Source organism: Marmota monax, unplaced genomic scaffold, assembly GCF_021218885.2.
Source record: "Marmota monax isolate L192 unplaced genomic scaffold, Marmota_monax_Labrador192_F-V1.1 WCK01_AAM20220418_F8-fsc00208, whole genome shotgun sequence".
In the NCBI taxonomy this organism is placed as follows: domain Eukaryota; kingdom Metazoa; phylum Chordata; class Mammalia; order Rodentia; family Sciuridae; genus Marmota; species Marmota monax.
The window spans coordinates 945139-971750 of record NW_026693914.1 but is presented as its reverse complement, the minus strand read 5'-3'; positions in this window follow the sequence as shown (position 1 = coordinate 971750).

Sequence of the window (26612 nt, the reverse complement as noted above, 5' to 3'; positions counted from 1 at the left end):
AACGACATATGGTTGGGTCTCATTTTTTAATCCATTTATTCCCATCTATGTCTTTTGATTGGAGAGTTTAAACCATTTACATTTGGTGTTATTAGAGAGAAAATGTTCATTTCCTCCAATTTGATAATGCTTAATTCAGACTTGATTTTCCTTTAAATGTTATTATTTTAGTGAGATTCATGCACTCACTATTTGATGCTTATTTTTCATTTCTTCTGCATCGAACATTTCAATTAATATATTTTTTAGTGATGGCTCAGTGGTTATGGATCATATTAACTTTTGCTTATTGTGGAAGTTTTTTATTTCATCTTTAATTCTGAAGAATAGTTTTGCTGGGTGTATAGTTTTACTGGGTATAATGGGTTTGTACCCATTATCTTTCATTGCTGGGTTATTATTCCATGCCCTTCTAGCTTTTAGGGTCTAGGTTGAGAAATCAGTAGGAATTCCGATTGGCTCACCTCTAAACTTGACCATTTTTCTCTTGTGATTTTTTTGAATATTAATCACTTTAATTATAATTATATTAGGATTTTTTAATTTTTCCTATTTGGGGTTCTAAATGTATCTTATATTTGGTCTTCTGCCTCATTCCTAAAGTTTGGAAATTTTTCTCATATTATTTTATTTCAATGATTGTGCATTATTTTGAAATTTTTAATTTTTTTTTAGTTGTTGATGGACCTTTATTTTATTTATTTCTATGTGGTGCTGAGAATTGAACCCAGTGCCTCCACATGCTAAGTAAGCGTTCTGCTGCTGAGCCACAACCCCCACCCAGGATTGTTCATTTCTTTAGTTTGATAAATTTCTGGACACATATAACCCTCCCAAGTTGAACCAGGAGGATATAGAAAACATAAACAGATCAATATCAAGCAATGAGCTTGAAGCAACAATTAAAAGCTTTCCAACAAAGAAAATCCCAGGACAAGACTGATTCTCAGCTGAGTTCTACCAGACCTCTAAAGGAGAACTACCACCAATCTTCCCCCAATTATTCCAAGCAAAAGAAAGGAAGGGAATACCACCAAATACATTCCATGAAGCCAGTATCACTCTGATACCACGCCAGACCAAGATACATCAAAGAAAGAAAATCACAGACAAATATTCCTGATGAACATAGATGCAAAAATCCTTAATAAAATATGGCAAACCACATTAAAAAAAAAAAACACGGTGAAAAGCCAATAGATCATGTTCAAGTGGGTTTCATCTCAGGGATTCAAGGTTGTTTCAACATATACAAATCGATAGATGTCATTCACCACATCCTTAGAATTAAGGCAAGAATCACACAATCATCTCAACAGATACAGAAAGAGCCTTCAACAAAATCCAGCCTCCATTCATGAGAAAAATGCTGGAAAAACTAGGGATAGAAGGAACTTATCTCAACATTCTAAAGGCTATGTATGACAAACTCAAGGACAACATCTTACAGGATGGAGAAAAGTGAAAGGAAAAGGAAAAGATTCCTAGAGCTGATAAAAAATGTTATCAAAGCAGTAGGACTCAAGGTCAACAAACATAAATCAATAACCTTCCTCGACAGGTGCAATGGGGAAAGCCTTGAATATCAGTGGCTCAGAAGGATGAGGCAGAAGAATCTCAAATTCAATGCCAGATTCAGCGGTTTAGTGAGGCCTCATTAACTTAGTGAGACCCTAAATAAAAATAAAAAGGTCTGGGGATGTGGCTCAGTGGTTGAACACTCCTGAGTTTAATATCCAGTACCAAAAAACAAAACATACAAAGACCCATCATGGTATTGGTATCAAAGGAGACATGAAGACCAATGGAGTAGAATAGAAAGGTCAGAGACAAACCCACATAGATACAGGCATCTTATACTTGACAAAGGAGCCAAAAATACTTGTTGGAGAAAAGATAGCCCTTTTTAACAAATGGTGCTGGAATAACTAAGTATTCATATGTGGAAAATGACACTAGATCCTATCTTTTACCCTGCACAAAGTGGACCAAAGGCCAAGGAATTAGAGCAGAAACTTTACAATTGCTAGAGAAAAACTTGGTCTCAGTACTCCATTATATTCACATAGGCAGCAACTTCCTTGTTAAAATTCAAGAAATAAATTGAATTCAATTTAAGAAATAAAAATCCAGAAATAAAACCAATATCCAATAAGTGGAATGGGGTAAAATTAAGAAGCTTCTGCCCAGTAAAGAAAAACATGAAGAGAGAACCACAGAACGGGTTGTCAGAGAGTAAAATTTCCTGCACCTGGGGAAATAACTGTCTTGGTCTTGAATAGAGGGTCTGGGCCATATAGTACCCACTCCAGTAAAACCAGTACTGTCAAGATTACCATTTTTAGACCAGGCAAATGAGACTCAAATGTTTGTCTGCCTGAAGTTTCACAGATATGAATGGCTGATTTACTACCTGAATCCAGGTGTTCTGATTCAAGGTAGGTTGTCTTTTAAGTCACAATAGTTGTCCCTCAAAATTGCTCTCATCTCAGAGTCTCCCAAGCCAATTGAACATTAGTCCATTAGATTTCACAACTTTCTCATAGGATTCCCCCTTTTTCTTTCCAAAATATAAAATTCAGTTCTCAACTTGCCTGTGTCAGGGAATCCTTCTGAACCTCTAACCCAAAACTCGAAAGAGTTTTTCTTTCATTTTTGCAAAGCATGCACTTGTACAAACTTTAAAAGACCTACATAGGAGGTAATCAGAATATGATAGGGATTATTATTAAATTAATGCAACAATGTAGCATCGAGCATGAATGCTATTTTCAGTTTCCAGCACAGGAAAGTATGTGCATGTGGGTTAATAGTAGAGAATATGAATGAAATTTAGGGGAGGTAGTGGTCAGAATATCTGCAGACAAAAAACAACTAACTTGAAAGCCAGGGGGGAGGAGGCAGGTGTGAGCAATGCTCCCTTTGTTTCTGACATATTCCCTGAGAAGCAAGAGGGAAGGGAGAGGCACCTCTGCCCCCAGGGGCCTGCCAGCCAGTTACTTTGGGTGGGTCATGAAGATACACCTGCTACCAACATCCCAGCACAGAAGAAGAAAGTTTGGATCTGTGCCCAAGGGTGAGGAGCACAAAGATTATAACTTCACCACTTCCTAGCTGTAGCACTGGGACAAGGATCTTATCACCTGAAGAAACTAAGATTCCTTATCTATGACTGATACCGTAAGAGCGATTTCCTTAGGTCATCATGATCGTGAAATTGTGTGGTTTTTTGTTTGTTTGTGTGTGTTATGTATATGTATTCTCCAAATCCTGAGTCCTTAAGGTGTAACTGAATTAGTATACCTAAGGTAAAACTGTTAGCGCTCATGTGTGTGTGTATATATATATATATATATATATATATATATATATATATATATATATATTTGTGTGTGTGTGTTTGTGTGTTGATCCTTACAAGATTGAAACCTACTATAATAGTCTTACAGAATAGCACAGTGCAGAGGAACTTCTTGTGATGGCAGAATATTCTTATTTTTTTTTAAGAGAGAGAGAATTTTAATATTTATTTTTTAGTTTTCGGCGGACACAACATCTTTGTTTGTATGTGGTGCTGAGGATCGAACCCGGGCCGCACGCATGCCAGGCAAGCGCGCTACCGCTTGAGCCACATCCCCAGCCCTAGCAGAATGTTCTTGACTTGTGCCGTCCATACACCAGCCACCGGCCACCAGCCACGTGTGACCACTGAGCACTTGAAATGAGGCCAGTGCGGCTAAGGGATTGAAACCTTAAAATTGACTTTAATCAACTTAACTCTAAGCTTAAGTAGCCACGTGTAATGGTAGCTATCACAATGTACCATGGAGTATTCAAGATGGAAGATATTTTAGTATCTAAAGTGATCATTAACTGGGGATATATATATATATTTATATATATATATATATATATATAATTTCAGAGCGATGTGAAATAACATGCTCAGAGTTTTGCAACCTCTAAGGACAGAGCCAGCATCTTGATCAAGCTTCAGTACTCTAAATTCGAGGCATCATATTGCCACATGGCATAACAAAGTCAATGACTTAAAGGCACAGGCAAATTAACAGTAGATGCAAGGTTAGGCCTTCCAAACTCCAAAAGTTATAATTATCATCAGAATTGTAATCACATTAACTCCCAGTTTCTGAGCACCTACTCTTTGCTTGTTAGAGAATACCCGGAATCTGTTTTCTTGGCCTCTGTGCTAAAATGCCTCCCTAAAGGCTTTGTGACCAGGCAGGCCCCTATATCTTGGTAGGACTTACTATCCATGCACCTGGGCATGGGTACCTCACCAAGGCCTCCAGTGTCCTGTCTGTTTCTGACTCGTCTGGTCTGATTGGCACAGGCATCAACCTGGCAGACCAAGCTATGGATACTGTGGAAAGCCTATGTGTCTAGATTCCTTCAGATTACATTATGATATAGGGTGGGGGAGTTGACACAGATCTTGGGTAAAACATGTATTTTGTTTGTTTCAAGACAAGCAAACTATTTCTAATATTGTTTTCTCATGGAGTGGGAGAATAACAATGACCACTTACTATCTATCTTGCCCATGTTCATCTGTTCTAACCAAGCCACCACAAATGGCACAGTAGTTGCAAATTGAGCCACCACCTGTTGAGAGTTTGCAGTAGAACAACTGTTTAACCTCCAGATCTGTTTCTCACAGAAGCCACACTGGCCATTAAGTGGAGATAAGACAGGAACCATTCTTCAATGCAGAGCTTGGAAGTTGTTTTCTGTAAAAGGCTAGCAGTAAATATTTCAGCCCTCATGGGCCAGGAGAGGTAAAATTGGGGCTGTTATAGAGGTACTTACTTAATCATATAAATTGCAACAATTTGAAAATGTAAATCTATCTTGTCTTACAGGCTGCTCAGAGGTGTGTCAGGCTGGAGTGGTCTCTAGTTTGAAGATATCTGATTTAATTCCTTAAGGCTGTTACCGGAGTCTGCTGGCCTCTTTGAATGAAATATTTGTTTTGATTTACTTTTTGAACCAGAGGGGCATATTCAGACCTTCCTCTTGTCCGTCCTCTCTTTGATAGACTTAATTCTGCAAGCTAAGGGGCCATTATGACAATTTGGGCCAAATACCAGGTGTACCTGTTTCATTTGTCTGCTCAGGGACTGGGGAAATGGCCACCCAGGGATGCTGAAGACTCAGTGGGCTCTGTTAGCTGAGTTGGAGCTAAGAACCTGTTGATCACCTGCTTCCCCTTTGTTTTGAGTGAGGACTCAGAATGTGAGAGTATTCCCTTTCCTCCCATTTGCTGTCACCAGAGTCAATGGCAATAGGCTTCTTTGGAGAAGGAATAGGGGAATCATTACCATGTATGTTTATCAGGGTGTCGCCAGGTCCTTCCTCTGAGGATTCTGCCTCTCCCTTGGTCTATGGGTTCAGGACACAAACCAGGCTCTAGTCCATCTAAGAGGATTGTGAGTTTTACTGGGGCAACTGACCTCACTTAAGCATCCTTCTCTGATTTCTTTAGATTCACTTTCCATTCCCTTCCGTGTTCTGTTGGCGATGTCCTCCATCTCTGCAGTGCAGGGCCTCTTGGTTGCCCTGTCCTATGACTTCCCGCAGTGGAGCATCCCCAAGTGGCTTCTGTTTTGGGTCATATGGTCCTGCTGCTGCTGCTGGTGAGTCCAGTTTTGCACGAGCAGCTTCTCCAGTCAACCCAATCCTACAGAGCAGAGTGGCCCCTGGAGGTTTTAGAGGCCCAGTAGTCTTCATCACCTTGAAAACCGAGGCTCTTCTGGGCCATTCCATGAAGCTCGTTCCTTGCTGGGATTCCTGGCTACTCTAGGACGCCTCCTTCTCTGAGTTTTATCTAACATGAGCTTTTTCTACCATGGACCAGGGTGGGGCTGGTGCTTCAGCATCACATAGCAGGGTCTTCCCTTTTCCCATGCACCCGGGAGCAGCCCAACAGTGCATTCTCAAGAGCACACCCATATCAACAATCCGCATTGCACGGCTTCACTGTTGCAGATTTTATGCCTATTTTCTTTCTTTTTGCAGAGAAGTGGGGGTTGTTACATGAAGTTTTTCCTTGTTTTTCAATTGTGCCAGTATTACTAACCTATCTTTTATGCAAGAATAGGATGAATATATGTTAACGTGGTGGTGACAATTATGGAATGAAATATGCAAATTCTCTTTTTCTTTTTTTCAAATTTCTCCCTTTTTAGTTTAGCACCCTCATAATCCAGTTCCATGAGGCCTCTCCCAGCTCCCCACTGGGCACACTGACCAGGGTCTGCAGCTTCTTCAGGGTAGAGTCCTATCCCTCCCTGAGCAGACCCTCCTTCATGGCCGATAGGGTGCTGTTGTAACTGGCTGGTCAGGACAGGAAGTGGGGCAGATCTTGAGGGCAACAGGTGTTGCCTTGCAGGAAAGAGGCCTGGGAACTTGCCGCAGTCTGGCTGGGCACAAATGCCGCAGTCTGGCTGGGCACACAATCACGAGCCACCACACAGCTTGTAGATTCAAACAGCAACTCTTTATTCCCGAACTCACACCAGCCGTCAGTCACGTTCTGGGGAAATCCACGTTCTCTGCCCAAATCCACCTCCACTGGGCTTCTGTCTCCAAAATATATTGTCTGAATCCCGTGAGAACTCAAGGGGAACTCAGGCAGCAGGATACGCCCTATTCCCAGCAGGAATAATCTTAAACCTTAAACCTGGAACCTAAACTGGGAACGCCCTAAACACGATTATCTTAAAACCGGGAACACCCTAATCTGCCTTGGTCCTTGAGCAAGGTCACCTACATTCAATGTCACTGCAACATGGGGTACGCTGGCAAGGAAATTGTCATACCTACTTGGCTAATGGCTCCCAGCATCTCCCCCCTTCTGATTAATTAAACAACAAGCAATGTGGCTTAAGGACCGTGCCTGGTAGGTTGTCCAATTCAACATATGGTTCTTACCCGTCATCGGAAAACTGACCTTTAGGCGTCAGCCTCCTGTCTTAGGTTGATACCACTGCAATTGAATCATACCCGTCACTGACTACCGGTCCAGCATACAGCCATACTTGTGGATAGGTCTATGCACCAGTGGGGGGGTGAGGTTCTTTGCCTCACCTCTGTTGGCCCCCAAATTTGGCCTTGGTGCCAGTGGGGGAGTGAGGTTAATGTGGCTTAAGGACCGTGCCTGGTAGGTTGTCCAATTCAACATATGGTTCTTACCCGTCATCGGAAAACTGACCTTTAGGCGTCAGCCTCCTGTCTTAGGTTGATACCACTGCAATTGGATCATACCTGTCACTGACTACGGGTCCAGCATAAGCCATTGGCCCCCAAATTTTAGACCATCACTAGCAGAAGGGAGGAGGATACAGAAATGCCACGACACCAAGCCAATTGACGGCTCCTTGGGAAAAATTGCATCACTGGTGACACCATCAGCAAAGATATGCCAGCACTACCACAACTAACATGGGGTGCGCTGGCAAGGAAATAAAAATTGCATCACTGGTTAATCACTGTCGCAGATGTAAGAATGGCCAAGCTGGAGCACTGGATATCAGCTGTTATGGATTTGAGTCAAATCATCTTCTTCTCGATCTGTAGAAATTGTTTTAGTTAATCTCTCTGGAATCCAAATCGGCTGCTGTTCTCCCTGTGGAAACACACAAACAAAACCCCAACTCCAGACAATCACTGGGTCAGGACCTTTCCATTGTCCTGTTAGAATATCTTTCCAAAGTACCTTAGGCTTATGTACATTTTTTGGACACATATGCCTTTCCGCAGCACTAAGTCCTGATGAATCCAAATTTAAAAAGTTTAGAGTAAAAAGCGTTATTTTAAGTTTATCTTTGGGGGATATATACCCCCTTCCAATTCCCTCTTTTTGCTTTAATAAGTATATGTCTGTATCTAATAGTTGTCTTAGCTTTTTGCATTTTCTATCTGTGTAATACCTTACTTGACATTTTCAACCATTTTCTATCTTATTTCTATCTTCTAGTTTTTTTCCCTAAGGTTTGTATTTTTACCCTTAGTTGCTTATTTTCCTCCTAGTTTTTTTTTTTTTTTCCTATTTTGTGGGTATAAAATTCTTGTCTTCCTACATTTTTTTTATCTTTCTACATCTTCTTTATCTTTATTCTTTTTAACTTTCTATACTTCTGTCTTTAAAGTTTTTCACTTTAAATTTTTAATCTTCTTTATCTAAATATCTTTTATCCTATTATCTTCCCATTTTTTAAAGTAATGCCTTTAAGATTAAGCTTCTTTCCTCCATCATGAAGGCATTTTAACCATCTTCAATTTAACCTTTTAAAGCCTTTTAATTATCATCTATACTGTACTTTTAAATGTACTTTTTCACCACCTACAGCTTCACTCTTTTAAACGAGGCTTAGATTTTGTTTAAATCGCTTCAATGTTAGTTTACATGGCTGCCTTTCAACCAAAGGCTTTTTTTCTTAACTCCATTGAGAAGCTTTGTCTCAATCTGCCATGTACAAATACCTTTTTCTTCTTTCTTCCTTTCTCAAGCTTTTAAAGTAAGTCTAGTTTCCTCAAAATCTTTTTAAATGGCATTTACAACTTTTTACTTTACCACACAGAGATTATCTCATCTAGAAACATTTCTTTTTCCTTTAACCTTTTATATTAAAATATATTTCCACATCTTGAATCTTTTTCTCTCTTTTTTAACCGTTAACCCTTTTTATAAATTCACATTTTGAAACAACTCTTATAAAATTTCTGATTTAGACAAATTACTCCACTTTAATAAGATGAAAGACTTTCATGTTTTTTATAATACTATAATTGAAACCCAACTGAAAATTTTTCTACTCTTTGTATATAAATTACACATGATAGAATCTTAACACTTAGTAACCTTGTTTTAGCAAAGACACAGACACAAAGCAATATTAAACATTTTTCCATTTACCAATTTATGAAAACACACATAATGTTTAAATATATTACCTTATGGAACTTAATAAGTAAAGAGTACTTGATTTCATATTTAGTGGTTGATATTTTAACATTTTAGCTTTGTAGATTAATCAGATGTCTGTAAAAACCAAGATCTTAGACAAGTGTAGTAAACAGAACTAGCCATCTCTTTCTTGTTGAAGAAAAATCCTTCTACAGGATACCATGATGGTCTCATTAATATACTTAATAACTCATCTTTAAAAAGCCATTTGCTACATTTTTGTATTTTATCAACATATGCCTTAACTGTTCTTGGTCTTACTGGGGTGCCTCCTTTCTCTAACAATTTCTCTTCCTCGGAGGCAAACAACTTCAAACCTTGAGTCAACCATTTTCCCCAGTTTGCCTGAGAAAGTTCTAGGAACAGGCAACTTGAAATAAAAACAAAATAAATTAAAATGAGAACACATTGTTTTTTGAATTGGTCACCCATTCTTTCTCTCTTCCTCAAGGGTGAGAAATTTCACTTACCTCTAAGCTTCAGAAGTTCCCCGTACGGGCCACCAAATGCCGCAGTCTAGCTGGGCACAAATGCCGCAGTCTGGCTGGGCACACAATCACGAGCCACCACACAGCTTGTAGATTCAAACAGCAACTCTTTATTCCCGAACTCACACCAGCCGTCTACAATCACGTTCTGGGGAAATCCACGTTCTCTTCCCAAATCCACCTCCACTGGGCTTCTGTCTCCAAAATATATTGTCTGAATCCCGTGAGAACTCAAGGGGAACTCAGGCAGCAGGATACGCCCTATTCCCAGCAGGAATAATCTTAAACCTTAAACCTGGAACCTAAACTGGGAACGCCCTAAACACGATTATCTTAAAACCGGGAACACCCTAATCTGCCTTGGTCCTTGAGCAAGGTCACCTACATTCAATGTCACTGCAACATGGGGTACGCTGGCAAGGAAATTGTCATACTTACTTGGCTAATGGCTCCCAGCAGGAACTGCCTTTAAGCAAGAGGCAAGCCCCAGCCCTCTGGGGAAAGTGAACAACTTCTGCAGGCTCAGAGGACTCAGGGGAATCAGGAAATCTAAGATTTGTTGGTATCAGCAGCACCAGTGTCCCCAGCTTATGAATTGAGGCCCTTGCTTTTCAACCTGGTCCCTGACGTGGCATGGGCACCTTGATTTGGTTGGGAATTGGCCTTCATTGACTTCTCGTCCTCTGCTTTCTCTGTCTCCCTCTGGAAGCAACTGGAGTCTCTCTGTGCTACTAAGGAAGTCTCTGGGTTTCCCCCTTGGTTCTTAATTGCTGATTCATCAGTTTTTCTTTTTGCTAGATGGTCAGTTAAGTTTAGCGATGGCCCCCGCAGTCCTCTGCTCCGACAACTGCTCTTTGGGCCGGACCTCTAAAAGTCCAACACATTGCACCGGTTAGTATATTCTCTTCCACATTCGCCACCCTCAGCTATGGGTGTTAACAGTTCACCATTGGCACTCTCCATGTCACGAAGGAAGGGGCCTCTTTACTGGGCAAGAGTCAGATCAGGTTTCAATTCTTATCTTCTATGTTCAGGCAGTGGTTTGAGTGTTTTGCCCAAGGGTTCATGTGCTGGAAGCTTGGTCCTCAGTGTGGCAGAGTTGACATGGTGGAGCCTTTAAAAGGTGGAGCCTAATGAGGTTAATTAGGTCATTGGGAGGGCAACACCTTGGAAAGGATTAATGCTGGGTTTAGGGAGTGAGAGTTCTCTCCAGGTTGGGTTATTATAAAGCAGGCCATTCCATGTCCTTGGTCTCTTCGATACTAAGCCATTATCCTTTCTCTGTCTTTACTGCATTGTGATGCCACCTGTCATGGGCCCCTCACAGAGCCCAGCAGATGCTGGTGCCATGCTCTTGAATCTCCAGAACTGTGAGCTACATAATATTCTTTTTAAATAAAATTCCCAGCCTCGAGCATTTTGTTATAGCAACACAAAATGAGTTAATATGCCATCTTAGCAACTGCTTTCTCAGCCTGTTCTTGGCACTAACAATCACAGGCTGAGTTCCGTGGGAGGCAGACTCCAAGACAGAGAAGAGTACGTAGGTGAGCCATTACCGTGGGCTCCTGAGATCAAGATATCTTGACAGACAGGAGAAGGGAGAACATTGGGCCAGAGGAAAGGCTAGGCAGTGATGACTACCGTAGGAATCTCAGACCCACAATGGCTTCCTGAATTGTTCAGTGTTCCAATGTGGAGTTGAGCCTTTCTGTCTCCCGTGGACCAGGCTCTGGTGTGAGCTGCCTTGGGAAAAGGCTCAGCAAGGGTCTCCCCAGAGGCGGTTCTTAAAGGAGGCTGACAGCAGAGGTCTGTCTCAGTACAATGGCTGCTGGGGAAATCAGCCCTCCATTCCCGATGGGAGGACTGATGGCGCATCATGGCATCTACCCAGACGGTTTTGAGGAACTGCTGGCATTCTTTCATTTTCTAATGAACGTGTCCATTTGGAGCCCTGATGAGCCTATAATTTGAACTGTGACAAGCTCCATCAGCAGTGAACATTGCCTGTGAGGGAAAAGAAGCATTTTGAGCAAAATCTCTGTCGACAGAAGCAGCACAGGACATGGAAAAACTTCTGAAAACTAAACAAAGGGAAGGGAGGTGTGGCGGTGGGGGGGGGGGGGCGGGAGTGGGGGATCCAGCCTAGCAAACCACTAAAAAGAAATCTTTTTTACAGCAGCCCCAGGAAACTTATTGAGACCTCATAAAATAAAGAGAACCAAGGAGACTGCCCCATGCTAAGTGTCTCCTTCACTGTTTTACAGACTGGAGTAAGATTTTATGAGCTATTTGGCGTTCCCTTTGGATACCTCTTTAGGAGAAGTTCCTGGTTCTTCAGCCAGTTATTTTAACTTTTGGCCAGGGAGTGAAAAGATTCCAAAATAGGATAATATCCACTTAGGCTTTCTGGAACATTCTCCAGATGCTGACCAGAGCAGATGCTTAAGTAACTCACTCACCGGGAAAACGTGAATTTGCCAACAGAAGACATCTTCTCCTGGGTCCCGTTGGATAAGAAGATAAAGTCCAGTGGTCCTTGGAAGATGACCTTGAAGGGGGTCCCTCAATTCCTGCAGTGAGATCCAGCACCAAAGAGCCTTGTTTAGAAACAAATAAGTTTCCTAGAGGCACAGCCAGACCCAAGATAGGAAATGAAGTTGTAAGTTCTAAAAACTTAAACCGTCCCTTTTCAACATGATTTCCCCCATCAAAATTGGCTCCTTTGGATTGGCGAGGCCAGAAGCGGAACAAAGCTGACCTTCTTTCTTGGTCTATGCAGACAAAGGAGGCAATGGTCTCTGTGAATGGTTTTTTGGTTTGCTCCTAGGCTGAGCATGATCAGAGGAGAACAGAAAATTCCTTCTGAAGAAAAAGAGACTTGTGCTGATGTTCAGTGCTCATCTCCAGGCACTGGAGGACACCAAGCCCAACCATCATGGAAACTTTGGATGACGGTTTTGCTATAGAAAACATTAGGTCAGAGTGGTACAGTAGCACTCCAAGGTACAAAGGGGTCTCAGATATAACCTGGGGCCCCTGTGACAAGTCAGTTCCCACACTTAGGTTGGATTCTCTGTTCAATGTCATAGATGAAGGAGTCCACATAACCCTCAGCCCTTGGTCATCAAGATTCCATATAACCCTGAGATACAAGAGGCACAGGTGGTGTCAACACCAACCTCAACTCTCTCCTCATTCAGAAGCATTTGGAATTTATTCCTGGGTCTAGGAACATGATGTTTCAGTGGCATTGGGCACATCGGACTTGGCACTATTGAGAATGTCTGGGACATGTTCCCTATTATTTAAAGGTCTTACTTATCAGGTGCCAAAAGGGCCTATGGCCTGATTTTTAAGCCTCACTTCTCTTTCTCACTTTCTAACTTGGACCAATACTCTTCACTACCAACATCATAAGATTTTCTTGGTGCAAATCAAGAGATTGTTTGGGGGTAGCATGTTAAAGTAAGTGCTTTATTGCTATTGGAATTATTTGATTGGGTCTTGGATTTTGAATTATAAAACATTCATTTGAAAATATTTTATGAAGAATGTGAATGAAATTTGTAAGAAACCTTAGTGTGATTTTATTGCATCTTTGCTGACTTCACATTCATCAAGCATGACCCCTGCTATGGTCTGCATAACACCCCACACTGCTCAGCACTGAAAGCTACTCAAAGGCAACAGTTAAATAACCTTCTCTGTATAAGATCATTGACAAAGTGGATTTTGGAAGAATATATTTGTTTGAAAAAGAAATTTTCTTATAGAATACTTTTTATGTTTGTTTCAAAAACTATTTGTATGTGATTTTTGGTTCAGACCTTTAGAGTAAGAAGAACCATATCAGAAAGCCCAGGCTTAGTCAATGAAAATGCTGTTTTACTCCACAGGGGACATTTGGCAATGTCTGGAGTCAGTTTTGGGTTGTTAAAATGGGAAGTGTTACTGGCATCCAGAGGCCAGGAATGCTACTAAATGTCCCGCATGGCACAGAATGACCCCCAGAGCAAGGAACGTGTGGCCCCAGACGTCCATAGTACAAAGCTGAGAAACCTTGTCACATAGAAATCAAAAACTTAACTCTGGACATAAAAACCAACTCTCAGGGTAAAAGAGGCTGTCTGTGCATGATCAAGGGGTGACAGCATTACCAAGGGGCAAATTTGGTTCTTTGTGGGCAAAGGTGAAAGAAATCTTACTCTTTTTCTGTATAAAACACAGTTATGCATGCAGTACATAAATGCATATATTCATCCAAATAATTCATGTATGTAGTATATATATAGTTGCAGTATATCTGTGGAAAATACTGAAATAGTAAGATTGCAAGGGCGAGTTCTCTTCCTTACTCTCTGCATGGGTCTCTGGCATTTGGAAAGTGTCATGCATGTTCAATTTCAGTTCCTGATTGCTGTCACAGGGTGCTGCTGCTTCCTGGTATCAGGGCATATTCCAGTCCCTACTGTAAAATGGCATAGTATTTAAATAGAACCCATTCTACATCCTCTTGTATCCTTTTTAAATCATCTCTAGTTTACTTATAATATCTAATGCAATGTAAAAGTTGCATGCATTGTTGTTATATCATTGCATTGCTTAGGGAATAATGACAAGAAAACAAGTCTGCTCATGTTCAGAATACATGCAATTTTTTCCTAAATATTTTCAATCCATAGTTGATAGGATTCATGGATGCAAAAACCATGGATATGGAGGGCCTACTGAATTTTCTTTTTGGCATTTGGAGGATCAGAAACACTGTCTGGGGCCATTCTCTGACTGCCTGTCCTTTTTTTCTTATCTGACGAATGGGATCTTAATGTTTCTGGGCCTTCATAAATATTTCAGTAGGTAGATTTAAGTCTTACCTCAAACCTCTCACTCATAGCTACCTAGAGAAGTACAGACTGCTTTGCTGGATGCCCAAGACTTTGTTCTCCTAGAGACAAAACTGTGCTAATTATTTCAAACAAAACAAGTGTGAGGTAAACCTGTATAAAACACAGATATACATGCAGTAATAAATGCACATCTAAAGGAATCAAAGTATATTTATTAAATCCCAGTTGGAAATGGAGACTTCCAAGTAGCATTTGCACAACTACCTACTAAAATATTCAAGTTTCTAGAAATGAATGTAGCACAAGTTCATCCAGGAATGTAGGGAGAGGGAGTGTTGAAGAGACATTCTTTTTCTGACATTCCCTCTCCCAACGTGGAACCTGTGATAGGTTTATACATAGCAGCTCCCATTAAGCCCTAAAGCCTCGAGAAACAGGGCAGTAAAAAATAATGAAATGCAATATTCAGAATACATGGGAAAGCAATGATTTACTTTAATCCTAGGGACCAGGAATAATACACCTGCCTTGGAACAGGAGATGGCATAGTGTTGGCATAACATTGGAGGTTTAATAATTTTCGACCACATTTTATAGACCCTTTCCTGTAATTAATGCTAAATAAAGTCAACATCTTGTCCACCTGCTGCTGTGTTTGGGGCTTTCATCGAGTGTGCCTCACTCTCCTTTATGACCCAAGGCTGTCACAGTTCTTGTTGGACTTGGGTTTTCGCGTTTCTTCTCCCTTGATAATCCCCAGGACTATCACATGCACCCTTTGTGGTGTGTATGGTTTTGCCTTCTTTTCTTCAAAGACTTGTGCTAACTGAATTCAGTGCCACGACCAGTCTCCTTGCTGTGATCATCAGGCCACTTCTACAGAGGGGGTGCACCAGCCCATTTTCCCCATGAAGTTCAGGTATAATTTCTATTTTTCATGAAAATAAATGACCATGACTGGGTGGGAGACTGGATGGGAACGTGGAGATGTGGGCCAAAGGGTAAAAAGTTTCAGTCACATGAATAGGCTCCAGAGATGTATTGTGTAGCCTGGTGACTCTAGTCGATAATATCCCATACCTGAAAATCCCTAACAGTATAGGTCTTAGATCTTTTCACACACACACAAACGATATACGAGGTGACAGATATGTTAATTGGTTTGATTCAATTACCTCTCAATGTATACATGATTTAAAACATCTCATTGTACACTGTGAATGTGTACAATTTTGATCTGTTAATTATAGCCTAAACTTGGGAAAGGAGGCTTTAAAAAGAAAACAAGATAACATAATTAGCTATTCCTGCACACACTCCTTTTTTCAAAAAAATTCTGTATCTTCACTTTCTTATGTGGAGCCTTTAGAAGTATTTAGAACTTATGTTCTGACCTTTCCATGCGTTAATCCAGATGAGATTCTAGGTCTAGTTAAGCTAGGTCTAAGATTCTCTGACTATCTTCACATAAATTTTAATCATTTGTCACATTGATATCTTGTTTCAGGCAATACCACACAGAATCTTGAGGGCTCTGGTCTGAGATCTCATGATTAAATGGACACTTGGACAGTCAAAACTTATGCCTTCAATTTTAAAACATGATTTTCGCCCTCATTTTAGTCTTTGTGTCTTCTGTGCCATGTTAGGATGTTTTGGTGCAGTAGATAAAACAAACACACACACAAAAAGAATCCATTTTGCAAGACCAGGGCTGTGCAACTGAGACCCACCCATTGTCCTGAGTTGTGTGTGTGTGTGTGTGCGCGCGCATGAGCGTATTTGCTTTGGAGGGAGAGAGCTGAAAGTATTAGCCATAAAAACCATTAGCAATCCCTAGTCCATTCAATTCAGTCTAAACATTTTTCAAAATCTCACCTAGATTCTTTCAGGATTGTAGCCTGCAATGAGGCAATTAATTCACTCAGGGGGCTGTGTATTTAATTGTAGTAACAGTATATAAAGCCGAGACACTGTCTAATCTCCTATTCTTGAGTTTTTAAATCCCAAATGGTGGATGGCAAGTAAGACTGCTAGTTTTTATGGCTTTATGAATTAGTTCAGCTGAAAAATATTTTGCCGGGTTTCATTGGGGAGCTGCTGGGGGGAGCAGGGGGCAGGGCAGGATTTGTTAGCCAGCACTAATCGGTTCTTGGCCTCTAGCAATTCTCTGTGGCAGAATAAAGGGAAGAGATAATTATTCTCCTTAATCACTGCATCAATGACTGCATTTAGAACCCTCTCCTTAAAGGCTGACCAGATTTCCCAGAGAACATTCTCAACCTTTCACTGATCTGCTTTTGAAGTGAATGAATGTTCCGAAGATACCTACTAGCAGGGTCTTTCTTGTGCGCCTGGGATCCTAACAGACAAGGACGCTCCAGTGGCTGCAGAGTGACCTTTCTCCTATCTGTCACCAGGCTGGTAATGAGAGCCGGTTTCTGCATCTCTGTGATTTGGTGTCATGGAAGAGATCACCAAGGAAGAGGCTCCAAAGCCTGGTGGGCTTCTCCTCTCTCTGTCTCCCCCCCTGCCTCCTGCCTTTACTGCTGTGTCTTTCTCTTCTGAAGCTGTGGGTTTGTGACTTGATGAGTGAGAAGAAAACAAAAACAAAGGGGAAAAGATATCAGCACGCAGGTCACTGTGGTCACCAGGCTCCTGAAAGGAATTCCCGACTGTGTGACCAGAAGAAATAAGTTTGATATAATGTGTGTCTCTGCTGGTGTGATTTCTGCTCTCTGATCTGTGGGTCCAGGAAGGTCAATGTCTTTGGGCTGTGTGGAAGGGGAGCCAAGTTTGAAAGCAGCTGTGGCTCAGGAGCTCCAGGTTTTAGGGGATCTTGACACACACTCCTGCACACACTCACCTACCCACAGCCGCTGCTTCCTGAGACGCTGCCCCTGGTTCTTTCTTCTCCATCCTCCCTGGGCTCCATGAAAAGCCCCCTTCAGGAAGCCCTCCTGACTCCAACCTGATTGACCTCCTCTCCCACCTTGTGTAGCAAGTTTGCCAAACACGCCCAAAGTTTATCCTGCCTTATTTACTTTTCTAAAAAAATATATTTTTTTTCTGATTATAAATATGTACTTACACATTTTTGTAGGACTGGGGCACTTAAAAAATATACGGAACAAAAAAAAGTTAAAAACCCTTTCCCTTTATTCTACCACCCAAAGGTAGTATGAGAAGGGTTTGGTGATCCTTCTGTGGAGTAAAATGGAGTACACAGCCTTGGAAAACTGCTTAGAGTTGAATTTTAGTTCTAGAGATTTCTAGCTCCCTCCCCACCTCCTCTTCCCCCGCCCCCAAGTGGCTTGACAGCCTGTTTCTCCACTGGCAGTTTTGGGGATCATAATGGAACCTACTTCACAGTTTCACATGAAGTTAAGTGAGTTAATGTCTGTGTAAAGTTCTTAGAACACTGCCTCCCCTATCCCATAGCCCTATGAAAGCACGAACTGTTATCATTATGATCCCAGTAATTGTAATTCATAAATATGTGTATGCCCGTCTCTCCTTGCCTAAGCCTCCCTCTTCAGTTGGCTGCTAGAATGCTTAAGATGTGATGCGCAGTGTCTTATTGAATGAATTTGGTGTACCATCAGCATTTCTACCTTAAACTTGCACTTGAATTTACCATTTTGTCAGCCTTGCTCTTCTAACTTATTTCCTACATTGCTTGTATTATATATAATTTTCCAAACTGCCATATCTAAATTTCCTGGAAACAAGGAAGGGTATCAATTCATAAATAACCAACCTTTTTTTTTTTCTCGGAGAACTTTCTAGAGGCATGGTCTTTTCCGTCTCACTACGTGGTAGCAATTCTGATGCAAGAGACCATATCCTGGCTTCCTTACATCCCCCACTAACTCTTTGAAAGTTTTCTTGAACTGTATAAGATTCAGTAATTTGTTGGCTAGATGTTTCTAAGTACGTTCTGTATTTGTGGATTTCTATCATTCATGTGTTCTGTAATAGGAGGCCACAGCAATTACCTGGAGTTTAGCGTGGGGATAACGGGGAGGGGTTTGCCTTTCCATTTCATTTCATCTCAGCTCATGAGAGCTGATTGCAAAGACCTGAAGCCTCACCATAGTTAGGATGTAGGCTATTGCGTAGTGTACACAGTAGAGTGAAGTCTGCAGTCCTTTGGAGACATCTCACTCCACGTTTTTACACAAGAGAAAACTGAGGTCTCAAGAGATGGTTATTTCTTTGGGGTTAATGTTGACTGACAGTAAAGGTGGAACTGAGTTCTTACCTTAAGTCTGCTCTCCTTGCCAGGAGAATGTTGATTTGAAAGTGTTTGATCTAGGTTCTAGAATAGCTCTCCCAGCATATTCCTAGAGATTACTTAAGTGAATTATTTACTAAGGTTAAAATAACTTTTGTTGGGGGAGGGGACACTAAGATTTTTTTTTTTTTTTACAGAATATATTTTGTTTTGTTCCATTGTCCTTTATCAAACAGCAAAACTGTGAAAGTTTCATATGTGGAATTTGCATTATAGATGTGTTGGTGAGAGTGAAAAATTAAAACAATCTAATTAAGAAGGACCTAGATTAATGGGCTGGAGATATAGCTCAGTTGGTAGAGTGCCTGCATCGCATGCACAAGGCCCTGGGTTCAATCCCCAGAACCACAAAAAAGGAAAGAAGGATCTAGATTAAATTGTGGTGCATCCATAAATATAATGAAACATTCTTCTGACATTGAAAAGAAAGGCACAAATCTATATTTATGGAGCTAGAACATTTATTGAACACTTACTCTGTTTAGGTTCTGAAAGATTTACACAAAGTATTTTATTTAAGCCTCAAAACTACCACCATAGATTGGTTGTATTTTTTTTAAAACTGGGCTTAGAATGTTGGAAAGTTGTTTTAATTAACTCCAAAACCTTTTTCCCCCACAACCCATGCATTTCATTCTTATGCTATCCCAATTTACATGGAAATAAGTTTATGATATGTTTTGAACCAAGTTTATGATTTGATGATTTGTTATTGTGAAAGTCAAAGAGAGCCAGAAGCATAATAATTTTTAATACAATTCTGTGCTTTTGTGTGTGTGTGTGGTATTACTCTGCGTATCAACGTACAAACACTTAACAAAGTTTTGAAAATATGCACACTAAAACCATTAACCTATTATCTAGACTCAGGGGTGATTTCATTTCCCTTTACATGTACTTCATCCGTGGAATTGTTTTATTGTCCTCATAGCTATATACCCACGTATGAGTACATAACTTTGAAAGTGAAAAGATTAAAGAACAGAACAATGCTAAAGCCAGAGAGAAATGGAAAACCCCATCCATCCTTAAGACCATCCCCTCAAAAAGCACCCTAAAAACTTCTGACTTCCTGCATTCAACTTATATTTTCTGTTCTCCTTTTCAAAGTAGCTCTGAGGGTAAACATAGGCTTTGGTCCCCTTCCAGCGGCCTCCTCTTCCTTGGAATGTGGTGTGGAGACAGATGAAGGGGGTGGTGGTGCTGGACCCCATTGGGAGACCAGCTCCTGGGGTTCTTTTTATGACCCTGCGTCAACCTGCCCCGACTTTCCACAGGGAAGCTGAAGTGGAAATTACTCTTTTGGAAAGGGATTTTCAAAGTCGACTTCATTGAAACTCGGCAAATAATTAACTTTTCATCCTCTCATAAAATTGGGTCTGTGGCTGGTTCAAAGCCCAGGACCCCAGGCCTTAATTGAATTAACTCGGTTTTCCATCCTGGTGGAGGATCATTCCAAACCATAACATTTAGCAAGGGCTGCCCTTCCTGGCTCGAACATAAGCGCCCATTGAAGGTGGACGGCCGAGTCAGGGCCGTGGCATGCAAAGAGGGCCTGAGTGGAAAATAGGACACACTCCGAAGGGGACAAAATGCTTTCTGTTTCCTACACTTGAAAGTTCAGCGTGAATGCATCTCTGCACAACCCGGTCTCCGCCAAAGCAAAGAGAGCCGCAGCCTGCTCGTTGACCAGCCGTGACATACCCTGGCTCGGCCACCTCTCTGCCTTTGCACCTCGGCTTGGAACCCTGGCTCTGCATGGTCTTCCCCCTGCACGGCAGACCCAGTGCCTCCTTTCAGACCTTGCTTGCTAGGGCTCAGCCTCCTCCCTCTGCTTAGAGATTCCTGCTCCACTGTGTCCCTCGCCTTAGGAAATAACATACTTGAGCAACTTTGCATGAAGAAGTTGCCCATGCCGGATCAGTCCCAATGATCAGCTTTCAAAAGTGTTATTTGATAGCATGTCAATCAAGTCGATGTCCTAGGGAGCTAAGATCCAATGATAAACAGAAGCCGAAGACCTGAAACCAAGGACTCCCAATTAAACTGTAAGCGCCCTGAGGGCAGGGAGCCCTCTCCTTTTATTATATTTTCTGATTGCCTTGGTGTATTGCTATGGATGACTCAAGGGATCCATAAATAACAGCCCACAACACTTTTTTTTTTCCAGAAAAAAGCACAAATAAGACATCCCATGCCTGAAACCTGGTGCAGTTTTGATACCAAAATATGTCTTAAAGTAATTTTCAGTTCTCGAAAGGCTAAATTATAAAGCAGTAGGAAAGTTTTACTTTTCTTTCGAACTATTTCTGGTCTTGTATTGAGAGCTTTCGCATTTGAGGTAATCTCTTAAAGACCACTAAAATCCACCCGACCACAGAACATTTAGACATACTGAACCTTGGAATCAGTGATCCGGTGAAGGAAATGTAGAATTAAATCCTAATATTGAAGCTGACACTTCAGCTTTGTCTCTGGGACTGTTCTGGTAAAAGTCTCAGTGTGTGGGATCAAAAAAATATAATTTGCGATTCAAGGTCAGTGGAGGGAACCCCCGGGGTTTATTTTATTTGGATTGTGCTTCCGTAATATTGCTGATCTGAATTTTTACTGGCGGCAGCTTTATGCTGTTCATCTCTGAGAGCCCCATTTTGAAAGTCACTGTTTTGGTATATGACCTCCTTGGAGATGATTCTCTAGTTTGTACAAATACAGTGAGAAGTCTGTGCTTGGGAATTTATAATAATGTGATTACGTGCCGAATCAAAGTGGGGGGCTTTCCTTGAGCAGAATGGCTTAGCTTCCAGAAACTCACGCAGGCTCAAGAAACCCAATTCTTTTTCCTTGGTGCCTCCCAGTCCCCTTTTTCCCCAGCTCGGACCCCCTCTGCTTCTGTATATGCCTCTCGCTGTCAGTCCCAGTTAAAGTTCTTTGCTTCCAGCTCTGGGGCTGGAGGACTGTATTTTGCCAGCCTCTACCCCGCCCTGATACTCCCAGCTGGTCAATCGGATTTAAGGAAAAGCACATGAAAATATTGTGGGTGTGTTGAAGATGAGACGTTCTGTACAGACAGAAATAATAATAATTAAACAAAACTTCAAAGGAGATGGCATCCCTGCCCAGATGTCAGATGGCTGAATGTGGGTGGCTCACGTGCTAAGTCAGGAGCTGTTGGTTGTTTCTATAGAGACAAAAAATTGGAATGAAGCACAACCGTCCTCCTCCTTCAGACAAGGGCACCAGGAGAAGAAGGCCGTATTTAAACCCTGGCAAGGTTGGGAAAATATCTGGAAAGCGAGGACGCATGGGGACTCTCTCCTATTCACTTGTCTCCTACCTGACCTGGCCTGCCTGTCACTCTGCATTCTAAAGGGGGCGTGAGACTTTGAGGATGGAGCAGGAGAAGCAAAGTCTGTGCCACCCACCAAGAGCATTAAGGGGGCACTGGTGCCACTGCTGATAAGTACTGTTGGCATTGGACTATCTTATGTGTCAAGTTCTTTCACATGCCTTAGTTCATTAACTCCATCAGACAAGGACACCATGCAATAGGTTCTGCTCTTACCCTACTTTTATAGATAAAGAGGGAAGCAAAGTTTATCTAAGTAAGAGCCAGGATTCACCCTCAAGTCAAGCCGGCTCTAGACCTCTGGTTGTTATTCGAAGTTAAACTAGGGGAGCCCCCATCCCCTGAGACACTGCTTCTCAAATTTTCTTCCCATGCTTTTTCTTGTTTGCATACGTTTCCACATGAACTAAATTCTTTTCTTCATGAGTAAGTATGTTTAGACCTACGTTGCAAAGTGTCGGGAGGATACAGACCCATGAATGAGGGCAGAATGGCAAATCCTGCAAACCAGAGCCAGCTGAGGGTTTTAATGTGTTGCCCCTCCTCCTTGCTTGGAGAGATGTTGCCTTTGGAAACATTTCTCCCCATCCCCAGCTAATGTCCTATATACCTGTGATGGGCATTTGTTGAGCAGTAGACTGTCACCACTGTCAAGGGGAATGGACTGTCCTGGGCTAAACACCCAGTCCTGCCTCATTTCCTAGCAGCGAGGTACTGCATTAAGAACGGCTGGGCTTGGAGTCAGAGAGGCTTGGGTTGAATTCTTGGCTTCTGCAACTTACTAGTGACTTATCTTCTCTGAGCCTTGGTTTATGAGTGAGTCCATTAACTCGAAGTCATAATGACTCTGTCAAAGGGGTCATAGGAGGACTGAGTGAGATTTTTAATTTGAAATGTGGCCACGAGGTTTCCTGGCACATCTTAAGCACTCAATGAGTGTTATGTGTCCTTATTGTTATTGCTGTTACGCATACTGCTTTTCAGTCAAGGTTAAGGGTATGATGTGGGAGTATGGGAGGGTACAACGGTCCCCTACCCAAGCTTACCAGCCTGGAGCTTTAGTTTGTTCAGGAATAGGAATGGCCACCACTGTCAAGTGGGCCATTTCCCATCTAAGAAACAGCTCTGTATAACCTGCCTGGCTGCTGTGTAGACTGCAGCTCCTGCCTTTATATGACAAATGAAATCTTTAAACCAGTGGTAAACGACCATGTCCCGTACCCAAGCCCCAATTCCAAGTCAATAAAAAAACGGCAGTTGTGCGCTTAACCTCTTGTTAATCCTTGGCATGTACCTAATTTTAACTTTTCCCTGGACTTTCATTTTCTGAGATTGATTATTTTCAGCAGATGGATAGGGTGTCTGTGGCGAGGCATTGCTCATTGGACCCACAGCTCATATTTCATTAGATAAATACACCGCATGCTGTAATCCAGGATTCTGGTGGGCACCCAATTCTGGAAGAAGCTTTTGAGGCTGGACGTCAATCAACTCTGAGGGCGGGAGAGTTACAGACACTGGCTCCTGTGTGGTGAATGAGCGCATTGCTGGGAGCCTCCTTTGTTTATTTATTCAGATAGTGGACATGTGGAGAGTCAGGCGGTCTACCCAGTTACATGGCTACTCTGAGCTATCACTGGGTCTCTATGGGAATAATCTTTAGAGAGAAATGAAACCTGCTGTTCAGTTTTTAAATCATCAAGATGTTTGGTAGAAAGACGAAATTATAGTGCACTTTCTCTTTTTAAATTTAGAACACTTTCTTCAAGTTGGCACACACTTTTCCAATACTCTAGTCTTGACACTTTTGCAGGTGGCATGTGTGTTCTTGCAAAGGAAAACTATGCTGTCTAGATGCTGCCTGTGAAGTGACTTAGCCAGTGAAGGATCTGACAGTGCCATGATCATGTTTTGCCTGATTTGGTCACCATAACTTCCTTCTTTTCATTGTGGAGAGAGAAAGAACGGGGATGTAGACAAGCCAGTGTGTGCATTAGTACATGCGTGTGCCTTCAAGGCTCCAGGTAGCTCTCAGTAGAGAGAGTGTCTGCAGATGTGTCAACAAGTTAGTTAAAACAAGGGATCATTTGCAACAAATTCTAGCAAAAAATAATGATCTTAATGCACAAAGATTTCAAACACAACCATGAATGAACCCCAAGTATTAGAACTATAGGCAAAAGAAATGAACAGAAAATTCATTAAAAAAGTAAAGTATAAATGGCCAGAAAATATATGGGAAATGTTCACTCTTACTAGCAATTAATGAAAATCAATTTGACATTCTGTTTTCACCTATCATTGGTGATTTTTCAATGACTATTTTTTTAGATGAACCCAGGGCCTTGCACATGCCAGACAAGCACTCTACACTTAGTTATATCCCCAGCCCTTTTTATTTTATTTTGAGACAAGGTCTCTCTGTGTTGCCCAAGCTGACCTGGAACTTGGTGATATTCCTGCTGCAGTCTCCTGAGTGGCTGGGATTATAGGTATGTGTCACTGGGCTGGAAGATTTTTAAATGATTTTTTGTAATGTTGACTTTAAATTCAGCCTGGCTGTCATGAGATGGCCAATGGTCTATTCTTACCCTACAACCTCTTTTTGAAATTATTATGGCTTCCAGATACGTTTTATTATCTGATGGGTTGGCATAGCTGATGGATTGGTCTCAAATTACTCAAATTTATTGGTTACTTTTGCACATTTTTTCCCAGAGTCACTCTTTCAAGTTTCAAAGTGAATCTTTGTTGTTTTGATTGGATAAACATTAATTATATAGATTAATGACTCAGCCCAGGGTTTAGAAAGAAGTGACATGTTGACAATATCGTCTTCCATCTTCCAAATTATGTTGCTTTTTGTGTGCACTTGGCCCTATGATTCCTCACACATCCAGAACAGGGAATGTCTTAGGGCAGGGATGGTGTAGATGGGGCTTATGGAGTGACTATCACATCACAGTGTGTGAATGGTTATTGAATGGATCAATTAATTCATAAATAAAGGAATGATCCAAATGTCAACAGCAAAATATGAGCTCATGTGCCTTGTGTCACATCTGGCTTCTACTTGATCCTGGCTCTCCTGTCCTGGAAGATCCAGGCACACTGCTTTCCCTCATGTTTGCACACATCAGGTCCTCTTAATCCTGGGGCCTGGGTGCCTATCATCTGCTTTGGTGAATCACCTTCCTCTACTCCCTCGACCTGCAGTACAATTCCTCATCAGTCTCTTGTGTGACTATCAGTCTTCAGCTTAGGGTTTCTACCTCAAAGAAACCTTCACAGATCCCACCCCCAAGTTGAATTTGAAATCTGTCCCAAAGCATTCACTGCTTCTTTCTCTAAGAGCCAACAAGCACCTGCACACCCTTCTTCTAGAAAGCTAAGTGTAATAGCCAAGAGAAGGCACTAGGAAACCAGTTTGCCTGCGTGAATGAACAATTGGCACGGTCGTACGTTAGATGTTTGTCCTCGGACATGATGCCTCGGTCTTCTCTTCAGAGGGTACGTTACATGGGATGATAAGTGTGTCTTTCTTTCACATAGTGCTGTTGTGAGGACCAAGTATGCAAAGATGCACCAACCATTTAGAACAATACCTGGAAGATAGCCCTGCGGAAATATTTGCTGTCATTATTCCAGTTTCTTATACAAGCTCTTCTTGTACAAGCTGGTCTGTTATGAGCAACCAGAAATGGCTCTGTTTTATTCATTGCTTTATCCCTAAGGCCTCGAGCAAGGCTGGGTACATTATAAGTACTCAGTAAATATTTGTTAAACTAATAACTTGGCATACTGGCTCTACAGTGGTTTGCACCCCCTTGGTAGCAATGTTTCATTTAGGTAATGGATGATTGGTTGTTTTTAATTTGACTATCTTGGTAAAATGCTATATTATGTTCATGGTAATTTGTTTCTTCTCTACTTGGAAGTTGTATTGGTGATTTTTTTTTTGTTTTGGTCTTTCCTGGTTCTTTTCTGGATCACAGCTTTTAAAATTAAAAGCTGTCTAATGGGCCATTTAGATAGGAGGTAATGAGACATTGCTCTGATAAGTACCCAACAAGGGGTTGGACTGGATGACCCGAGTCTGCAATTCTGTCCTGTGTTCTCAGAGTGCTTAATGCAGGCAGTTTAAGAAAACATTTGGTTCAACCACTTTTTTACTTCCAGCCTCTATTAGGTTTAAGTGTATTTTCTTATGTTTAAGAAGACTTTCATAATGGTAAACCAAACCTTTCCATGCTCCTGATGCTCCGGGGGAATTCTATGACATCAGATACTGGAAATGCATTTAAATCAAATGGCAATTGTTAGATGCTATAACCACATATTTTACTAGTCATTTAACTTGGTCAATTTTTAATAATACAAATATATTGTATAAAGTGATGCTGCAATTTAAACAAGAGCACATAACATCTTACAAATTTCAAATCTGGAAAAGAGAAGGTTCATTTCCATCTCTGCTACCCCCATAGATATAAAAATAAGGACTTCAGGAAGCATTTTGAGCAAGGAGTCAGGAAGTTTGACTTCTAATTTCAGTTCTTTTATAGATAAGGTGGACTGAGAGCTTCATTTTTTTTTTTTTTTTGCATATGGAAATTCAAGTGCCAAGTAGTAGTATTGT